This window comes from Martes martes (genome assembly GCF_963455335.1).
Source record: "Martes martes genome assembly, chromosome: 8".
Lineage (NCBI taxonomy): Eukaryota > Metazoa > Chordata > Mammalia > Carnivora > Mustelidae > Martes > Martes martes.
In genome coordinates, this window is record NC_137895.1 from 33308494 (window position 1) to 33318785 (window position 10292).

Here is a 10292-nt window from a genome sequence, read left to right on the forward strand (position 1 = left end):
GTTAAAGGTCTGATGAGAGTTCATGGTAATGCAGTTGACGAGGGAACTTCTACAGCAGTCTGTATTTTAAAAAGCCTCTCCAAGGGCACCCTCTGTTTTTTTTTCTACAGTCTCTGCCACCAATGTTTTGATTCTCTCCTGGGGTGTTTCCATTTCAAAGACAGGAGATCTACCACTTTAAGGGACAGAGCAAGAATGCAAGTTTCCTACTGGATGGGATGATTCCTATTTAAAGTTTTTCTTTGTATTAGGGGTCCAGAGGCATGGGTCATCTTATCTATTTTTTCATCAATTACTGTAACATCTTCATTTGCCTGGGGATTCTACCCTCTACCATCCTGATCAGGCTTTGTCACAAGCCTTCAGTGGAGACTGCCTGTGCCCTCCTAGTAAACAACCCGCTAAGGACTCTAACTAATTATCCTGTTTTCCCACCTTGTCTGCCAGCCCTGAAACTAGCAGAGTAGTGGACACTCTCATGGGCTTCTCCAACCTCAGATATTCTAACTTTCTCACTGGAGCCTCTGATTCTAGCTGGGCATTGGTGGCCAAAGTAGAGCCAGCCCATGGCTCTGATTTTGGTGTGGGAGACTTCCTGCCAAGAGTGAGAATGAAGTTCTGCCACTATCCCAAGTCTTCACTCTTTCTGCCCTTTGACTTTGGGAGATTGCCTTCAAGGTGCTGAAAGAGGTTCTTTGATGCTCAAAATCTGCTTTAAATTGTTAACTGATAAATCTGAATCTGTCATTTCATTTCTGTTTAGCCAAACCCCCCAAGAACACAATCCTTTTAGTGATTATTTCTATCATACCCATTAAATATCAAAGACATTGCATGAGTTAGTGCATCTTTTTTTACTTTGTGTCTCCTCCAATTTCATCACCGATGAAAGTCTTAGCAATTGTATTCTTATACCAGGCTTGGCATTACTGATATTCCACCCACCATCAGTTAGAGAGTTCTCGTCACCATCTGGCCAGCCTATGAGTCATTTCCAGAATCCCATCTTTAGAGTCTGCTTCTTGGAATGATTCCTGGTACTCACTGTTTTGGGTCAGGTTTCCTAGAAACAAAGAAGGGATTCCTGAGAAAGTGACTTATTAAGAAAGTGGTCTCATGAAAGAAAAAAAAAAATGAGGAAAGCAGGCTAGGAAGTGGGAAGAATGCAAAGTGAAGATATGATTTCAAGTGCAGACTAGCTACAGCTTGATCCCACTGGGAGATCTGGAGTAAAACTTACACCTGCTAGTTGGACCCACCTTGAGACAAGGGATGCCACTGGGTCCCTTTATATTCCCCATGCCAACTAGTCATTGCTTGCAGGCTTGTGGGTATGATGGTGCACCCAAGCAAAGAAGCTCTCATTTGGCCAAGGGCAAGTCGTGATGGCGGGGTGTAGGCATGAGTCAGTATCTGCCAATACTCCCAGCAGCAGCGAGATGAGCTATCTGGTCAGGCCCCTGTAATGACCACTATACCCAGCATCTGCTAGCACCATCCACAGTCTTGAACTCTTAGATAATCTAATTCTCCGATGATGCTGATAAATGGAGTTAACAAAAGAGGCACATGCCTGAATATTTATTTTAGGTCTTTGTGCAAACTCTTAAATAAGAATTTTCTCATATTTATTGTTTCTTTCTAAAATAAGACCATTTAAAAAATATATATACCAGGCTGGAATACAGTGTTCATACAGTTTGTGGCCTCAAAAATGACTATAAAATAATGGAGCTGGATATCGCACATCACCTTTTTAAAATCTGGTTTTAACAGGACTGGAATACTAATGAAAGTCAACAATGAGGCCCCTATCTGTTCCCAATATTTTATTCTAAGCTTCATGGTATGTATGAAACCATAAAAATACTGTTGCACTTTATAATAAACCCATTGGAGCTACACTGGAATAACTCTGAAAGGACGTCTGTATAAATAGATACTATGTTTATGTGTTTAAGAAATCCAGCATCTCTGGAAATATATGCACATTTTGCTGTTAAATAAAATATAGCCTTACAAAAACGACTACCACAACTTTATGTAATATAAAATTGACAGGTTCACTACCAATCAAGGCAGTGAGATAAGTACTTCGCTACACATGATTCTGCTTCAAATTATTATTGTTATTAGTATTTTCCTACCTTGGCGCCAAAGAACTTAAGATTTAGTCACATTCAGATCACAATGAAAGGAAACCCACCCAAGTCAAAAATGTTTGGTCCAATTTTTTTTTTTTTTTTTTTGGTCCAAGTATTTTTATGACAGCCTTCAGAATAAATTCCTTACCACTTTGGAGAGTGTTTCAGCAGAGAAAGCTGACAAATTCTACCTTTATAGTGATGCATTAAACAGAATATTAATAGTATGCAAGATAAGTTACCTAGTAAAGGAGAAGGAAGAGAGGGGAGAGGAAAGAGGGATAATGGGGAGGAGAGGAAAGAAGAAAATTTGCTGAAGGCCCTCTGTATGGTGACAATATTTTAGGCTCCCGTATGCTTATTTTTCAGTTTTTGAACCTACATCTATTATTTAATCCTCAACAAAAGAGTATGAACCATTGGTGTCTTAATTTTACAAGTGAGAAAAATAGCGCAGTGTCATACTATTAAATAGCAGAGATGGGATTCTCAGAATTCTGAACTATCTTGTCCCTCAGTGCCCCTCCCTGTGGCAGTGCTTAATGATCTGAGTTTAATTCTGTCTTTACCACATATGGGCAAGTCATATTATCTCCTTGAGTTCACTTTCCATCTGTAAAGTAACTTGTTCCAGCTATATTAGTGTGTGATCTTACTTGAGACTTGCTACAGAGAGCGTCGAGTTTTCAAAGAAGATAAAATATACTTATCAAATCAATAAGCTCTTTTTCATTAACTCCAGTCTCAATTCAACACTTATAGTAACAGTACTTTTATAGTTACTATAATTATGAAAATTCTATAGTTTTATGGAACTGTGGTTGACAAAGCCTTTATAACACCATTTTGCAGTTGACCTGTAAAGAAAGAAAGCTGGACATTGTTATCTTCATTTTACATAAGACTGAGACCCTTTTGTTGCCCTAGCCATATTTAGAAGTTAATTTCAGTTCTTAAGCAGTCATAAATCCACAAATTAGATCATCCAGTGAAGGTAGTGACAATACCTTCTGTGAAGAGTATTATAAAATTACACCACATAAGGTATTTTGCTTATATTTTCAGCAGAAAAAATCTAGAAGAAAATATTAAAACTTTACCTCCAAATTTATTATATTAAAAATAGAAAAATTCAGAAAACCATGAAAAATTAAAAATAAACTGAAAGTCTAGAGGTGACTCTAGGAAACTGGATAGTGACTGGAAAGTACCAGGAGAAGTGATCAGTTACAAATAGAGATCTGGGGAAGGGAAGGAAGTGGGTCGAGCACAGAATCTTACGTAGAGATGCAGGGTCAGCAACGTCTCTGGCTGAAGGGAGCATCAGGGAGGGAGAACCACTGGGGTCATGAGTGCCCTTGCCAGCTGTGATAAGTGAGCAGAGTGGGGCTGGATGTTAAACAGCGTGGGCATATCAGAGTGACTTCTGGAAGTAGATCCACTGGCCAGAGATGTTGGTTAGCCGATGTCAAAGCGTTCTGTTGTTGAAGGACAATCCAGTTTTGGCCACTTCTATCTTTTTGGTAATATTTGATTCCCATAACTCTGCAAGACACAATGCAGAGCAGAATACACACCTGTAATTTTTATGTTATTCAACATGGAGTGATTGACTTGGAGTCCAGTAGCTGATACCATTGAAGAACTGGATTTTGTTATTCATGGAGGTTCCTGATTATCAGGAAGCCCCAACCCGGATCAAACCATACGTCTGTGCAGTCAAAGTGTCTGAAGGTGCCTACTCTTTTGCTAAAATAACAATTGAACTATCTTTTAGCATCCATTATAAATTATTGTAATTAAGATGAAATTGTTACATATGCAATTACTAATCTAGGAAACATTTAAATTTTATTTCATTTCAAGTTTATAGGATTTTCAAAGGGACTTCTTGATGTGATAACCCACTTCTTTATGTTCAAAGAATTTAAAAAAATCTCCCTGGTCCACTGAGAAATGCTTCCTGCACCATTGCTGCCAAAGGGAGGGAAAGCTTACTATCTGTGGGAAAGATCTAGGCCCTGCTATTGTGAAAGACGTAATCTAACAGAGCAGTTCTCAGTTTTGTTTGTTTTGTTTTTAAGTAGAGATTCAGAATACCATACATTGTCTCAATTTGGTGACTATGTAACCAGTACACAAAGAAGAAACAAAAGTCTCATGAAACAATATTAAGAAATGCCATGTGTATCTCACTCTGCTCTTTTCCTAAGATTCCCTTCCTAAGACCCCTACAGCACATACCTTGTTTGCTCTTTTCTATAACTTTCAGGCTCTTGTTTCTCTGTATTTCATTATATATATATATATATATATATATATATATATATATATATATTCTGACTTATTTTTAATATTGCTGATATTGTCTAAAGCTCTTTCTAATCTACTGAAACCATCCATTGTCATCTTTAACTCACCTACTGTACTCTGAGTTCTAGTCTTTTTCTTGATTGTTGCTTTGGGCTATTTTTATAGTCCTCTGCTGAATTTCTCAGTCTCATTTATTACTTCCTTGAATATACACAGTACATTTATTTTAAACTATCTATGATGGCTCCACTATAAGGCTCTGCCTATGTTAGGCATTGGATATGAAAATTTTCAGGTATGTTTTGAGATATAGAATGATATTTTCTCCCTCCAGAAAGGATTTATATCTGTTTCTAACATACAAATAAAGGCACTATCAGTATAATCCTTCAGAACTACAAATCAGTTGGATTCAACCCTTTTCCACTAAGGGATAGTCCATCTGATTCTCTCACTCATGAATCTGAGTTTGGAAAAAACAGTTTTGAATTAATTAGGAAAAAGTACCTTTAATTGTATTTGCATAACATTTACTTCTGACAAGGATGGTAACCCTCACCATGGCCTAAAGAATGTAGCTCTGCTGACATTTTAGTGGAATTCTTTGGAAATTTACATATATAAAAATAGAAGAATTAGTATGTCATTTTAAAGCTGTGAAAATACTAGAGAAACGTGCTATAGGTTTTACTATCTGATTTTTAAAATATCCATTTGGAACAAAATAGGTATTGTTCAATATTATGAAGATTTAACGGCATTTAACACTCAGCATATAAATTTTATTCTTTAAAAACTCAATATTTCTGTATTGAAATATTGTCTGTGTCTTCAAAAGAAGGAGTCTGGATAACTACACCTTACTTGCAGTAAGTTTATGATACTCAAAACAGAGTTAAATTAAAAACAAAACAAAACAAAACAAAAACCCTGCAAAAATATTACCTCTAAACTGCTCTCCTCCTGCATTTTATAAACAAGGCTGCATAAAGTAAAATATGCGTATGCGATACTGAAATTCACTGACAAAGTATTTATGTGAGAAACCGCTGACTGACTAATCTAAATCTTACATTAAAAATTAGTCTAAAAATAGGGGTGCCTGGGTGGCTCAGTTGGTTAGAGCCTCTGCCTTCCACTCAGGTCATGATCCCAGGGTCTTGGAATCAAGCCCTGCATCAGGCTCTCTGCTCAGTGGGGAGCCTGCTTCCTCTTCTCCCTCTCTGTCTGCCTCTCTGCCTACTTGTGATCTCTGTCTGTCAAACAAGAAAATAAAATCTTTACAAAAAAATTAGTCTGAAAATAACAAAAGGAATAAACTTCCTAAAGAAAACTTCAGAGCCGTTTTATTACAATTCTGTGGATTAGCAGTACCACCTAGTGGTCAAAAATATTTATGCTTCCCTAACCGTCTTTAATGTAGATGCCTATCTACTTAAATTCCTTGTTAATTTTATTTCCCTCCAGCATGTTCTTATTTTCATTACAATTCAGAGTGTTGAACTTTCAATCAAATTAAAGGAAATGTAGTGGAAACCCAAGCAAATATATTTACTTGAAAATAAAGTGGCAGAAATAAGTGAGAACATATAAAAACAATATATATTTTAATTTTTACTTCTGGTTTAAATTAATTGTGATGCAATAAAATATGAAATGTAAAAGTATGAGTTGAACAAAAATGTACTAAAATGTGTTTATAATGTATTAGTCAATATTTGGAATATTTGAATAGGAGATTGATAATTGATAATTAACAATCTTTATAAATGCCTCTATGAGAATTTGATTTTCTACCTAAACCCCAAATCATTGCCCTCTAAGTATTCATAGCTATCGACTTCCGCTACATAGGGACTGTAGTAGGTTGAATAATGGCTCTCAGATATGTCCTATGCACAGAACCCTATGCACAGAACCTACGTTTTATCTCATATGGCAAAAGGAACTTTTGGGAATAACAGATGGGAATAAATTAAGATTATGTGATACAGAGACTACTCTAGATTAGCTGTAATCTGAACGGTCCTCATAAGACAGTGGCAGGATGAATAAAACGCAGAGAAGGCAATGTGATGATGAGTACAGAATTCGTGATGAGCTTTAAAAGTAGAGGGCGGGGCTACAGGACTACAACGAGGAATATAGGCTGCCATGAGAAGCTGAATGAGGCAAGGAAACAGATCCTCCCCTCGGAGCTTCGAGAAAGAACCAGCCTGCCCATACCTTGACTTAGCAGCTAGTAAAACTGACTTCAGACTTCTGGCTTTCAGAACAGCAAGAGAATGTACTTATGTTGTTTTAAGCCACTAAATTTGTGGCAATTTGCTGTAGCAGCAATAGAAAACTTAAACCAATACACTCGTCCCTTGCACAACACAGGTTGGAACTGCGCAGGCCCACTTAAATGCGGGTTTTCTTCAATAAATAACAGTACGTACTGTAAATGGATTTTCCCTTCCTTGTGATTTTCTTAACATTTTCTCTTCTCTAGCTTACTTTATTTTAAGAATACGTATATAATACATATAGCATATAAGATCTGTGCTAATTGACTTATAGGTACGGCTTCTGATCGACAGGGGGCTATTAAGTTTTGCGGGAGTCAAAGTTCACATGCAAGTTTTTGAGTGTGTGGGGTGTTGATGCCTCTAACCCCTGCATTGTTCAAGAGTCAACTGTATTTTCCTATAAGTCATGAGTTGGCTATTTTAGAACAACGACCGTTTTCTTTAGAGCTAGAATAACCCTGCGACTTCACTGAAAATTTTAGTTCTGAACTGATTTCAATGCTTTTTTTCATTAGTGTTCCCTAAGCAAAAAAATAAATGTTTATTAAGCATTTTACTTAAAAAATTTTTTTTTCATTTTGAAATTCCAGTTTTCTTTTAGGATAGCTTATTAGAAGAAATATTGACAGAATTTTCCAAATGATTTTATCTTGGTGCTGGTAATCCCTACATCTTCTATTTAGGAGGCTTTCACTAATATGTGCCTGAAAATGTTCTGATGTGTTTTCGTTGGCAATAACTCACTGGTTCTGGGCCCACCTTGCAGGCCAAGCACACCAATTTTTATCTTCCCTTATTGTATACTATAGTCCATCTTATTAAACTGTGTCCAGAATATGGTAAACGGGAAGGTCCTGCAAGATGATTTTAAGAAAAACATGATGGGAGGTTTGGGTGGCTCAGTTTGTTGAGCGTCTGACTCTTGGTTTCAGCTGCAGTCATGATCTCAGGGTCTGTGAGATCAAGCCCAGTGTCAGGCTCTGTGCTCAGCGGGGAGTCTGCTTGAGATTCTCTCCCTCTCTTAGCCCCTACCCCCAATCTCTCCTTCTCTCTCGAATAAATAATAAATAAATCTTAAAAAAAAAATGAGAAGCTTATAAGTACACACACACACACACACACACGCACACACATACCATCACTCTCACTCCCACTATCACACCTTTGGAATCTAAAGGCCCAATAACAACTTTCTCTTTGTATGCCTCTCAGCAGACCAGTTTTTTTTTTTGTTAATTTGGATAGCTGGTTGTTAAATGCAGAGAATTAATCAGGGTAGACTATTGGGGATGATTCTACGTTAAGTGCCAACTGTCCCCCAAGACTCCTAGGAGGGGCTACACTGAGTATGCATAGAAGAAGCAGAACACTACAGAAAGTTCCACTAATGGACAAGTTAAGATAATGTTTGATGTTTAGTATTTGTGCTCACAGAGGGAAAGAACGTCTTTATAGACATCTGCCACTCTATCCACCTGTACATCTGTTCATTTGTTCATTAAGCCATTCTTTTGCTTTTTTGATAAATATTTAATAATGGCTTATTATGCATCACCAAATTATTCTTCTCTGGACATCTACCAACTTTTCTTTTTTCTTTTTTTTTTTTTAATTTATTTATTTGTTAGAGAGAGAGAGCGAGCGAGCACAGGCAGACAGAGTGGTAGGCAGAGGCAGAGGGAGAAGCAGGCTCCCTGCCGAGCAAGGAGCCCGATGTGGGACTCGATCCCAGGACGCTGAGATCATGACCTGAGCCGAAGGCAGCTGCTTAACCAACTGAGCCACCCAGGCGTCCCTGGACATCTACCAACTTTTCTCAGTGCCTTGCAATTCCTGTGGTCTCTACCCATTCTCCTCATCAGAGAATCATACATACAACATACAAGTCTTATATACTACTAAGAAAGGAGTTAGCACCTCCAAGATGGTGGTTTTACAGTGCAATTTGTATAATTAAGCCTCTATTGAATGGCAATCTTCATTTTTATTTCAAATGTGAGATAGAAATACACATAGCAATACTTGCATTTTAAAATGCAAGATATACCATGTGATTAACGGTCAGTACACATTCAACTCAAATTATATTACCTATAATATTATACAAGAAATGCTGGTTCACAATGTGACAGGATTAACTGAGGCCCCTCTTTTCATGTGAGCTTAGAAACGTCAGGACAGGGGACACTATTTGGTATTAGCACTCTACTTTTGGTGGCTTAGCAGGGGAATTCTCAACTAGTGAGGGCTCCTTGTAGTCAACAAGAAAAATACGCCTTTAACCTAAAAGGTAGGGCTATTGAATAGGAGACATACTCTTATTAAATACTAGACAGTATAGTTTGATAAAGAAATCAACATTCAAGACAATGGTGTATGCTTGTCTTTCGGTAAGTAGTTCAGTAGCAACTGAGCCACATTCACCCTGGATCTGAGAAATTTCCTCTCCTACTTTCCAGGGAGCTGGTGCTCACCTCTGTAAGCAGGTGTACAGAGAAAGAAGAAAAAGGAAAAGAATATTAAAATGTATGCAAGATCCAAGAAGGGACAGGAAACTGGGTTTCCGTTATAGTTTGAAGGATGGTGGTACACTCAGAAACATTATGGTGGGATTAAAGAAGGGAATGTTTGCAAGCTCCTCTAATCTACTGATCTAGCTCCTTCCTGGATGTGGTCAAGACCCTAAGGATCCAGTTTTATGGTAAACAGTTAAAAGTTGAGCACATAATGCTGTGAAATGTGTAAACCTGGCGATTCACAGACCTGTACCCCTGGGGCTAATAATACATTATATGTTAATTAAATTTTTTTTTTAATTTGAAAAAAAAAGTTGAGCACACAGTAACATATCCATAAATATGTGTGGGGCCTAAACTTGACTCATTCTCAAACCAATATGCAAATATTTAACCATGATTTAATTAACTTTAGGATAATCTACCAAAATGGAAGTGTATATTATATTTGATTCTTTTCTGTATTTATTGATTATGATGAAGCTTCCTGACCAGGGTGTTAAAAAAAAAAAAAAAAAAAAAAAAAAAAAAGCTTTCCTTTTCATACCACTTATAACCATTAGGTGGCGATATAATGCAAAAAATAAAAATAGTTAACAGGGTCTCTGAATTTTCTTTTACTCACAAAATGTCTTATGGATATTTTCTGTGCTTCTCTGAAGTTTACTTTTAATTCACGAATAAGATTCTATAATTGATGTGTTTATACCTTATACATATTACTATGAAATTATTTTTAGATATATAATCACAACTGAAAATTATGCCAATGATGACTTTAAAGTGGATGGAACTTGTAACAATGTAACAAAGAATACTAGAACAAGTAAAGATAACTTACAGGTTCTCTTTTCCGGTAAGATCAGGAAAGACTATTTTCCAAAATAATTAAAAAGCTGTAAATAGGGGCACCTGGGTGGCTCAGTGGGTTAAAGCCTCTGCCTTCGGCTCAGGTCATGATCCCGGGGTCCTGGGATCGAGCCCCGCATCGGGCTCTCTGCTCAGCGGGGAGCCTGCTTCTCCCTCTC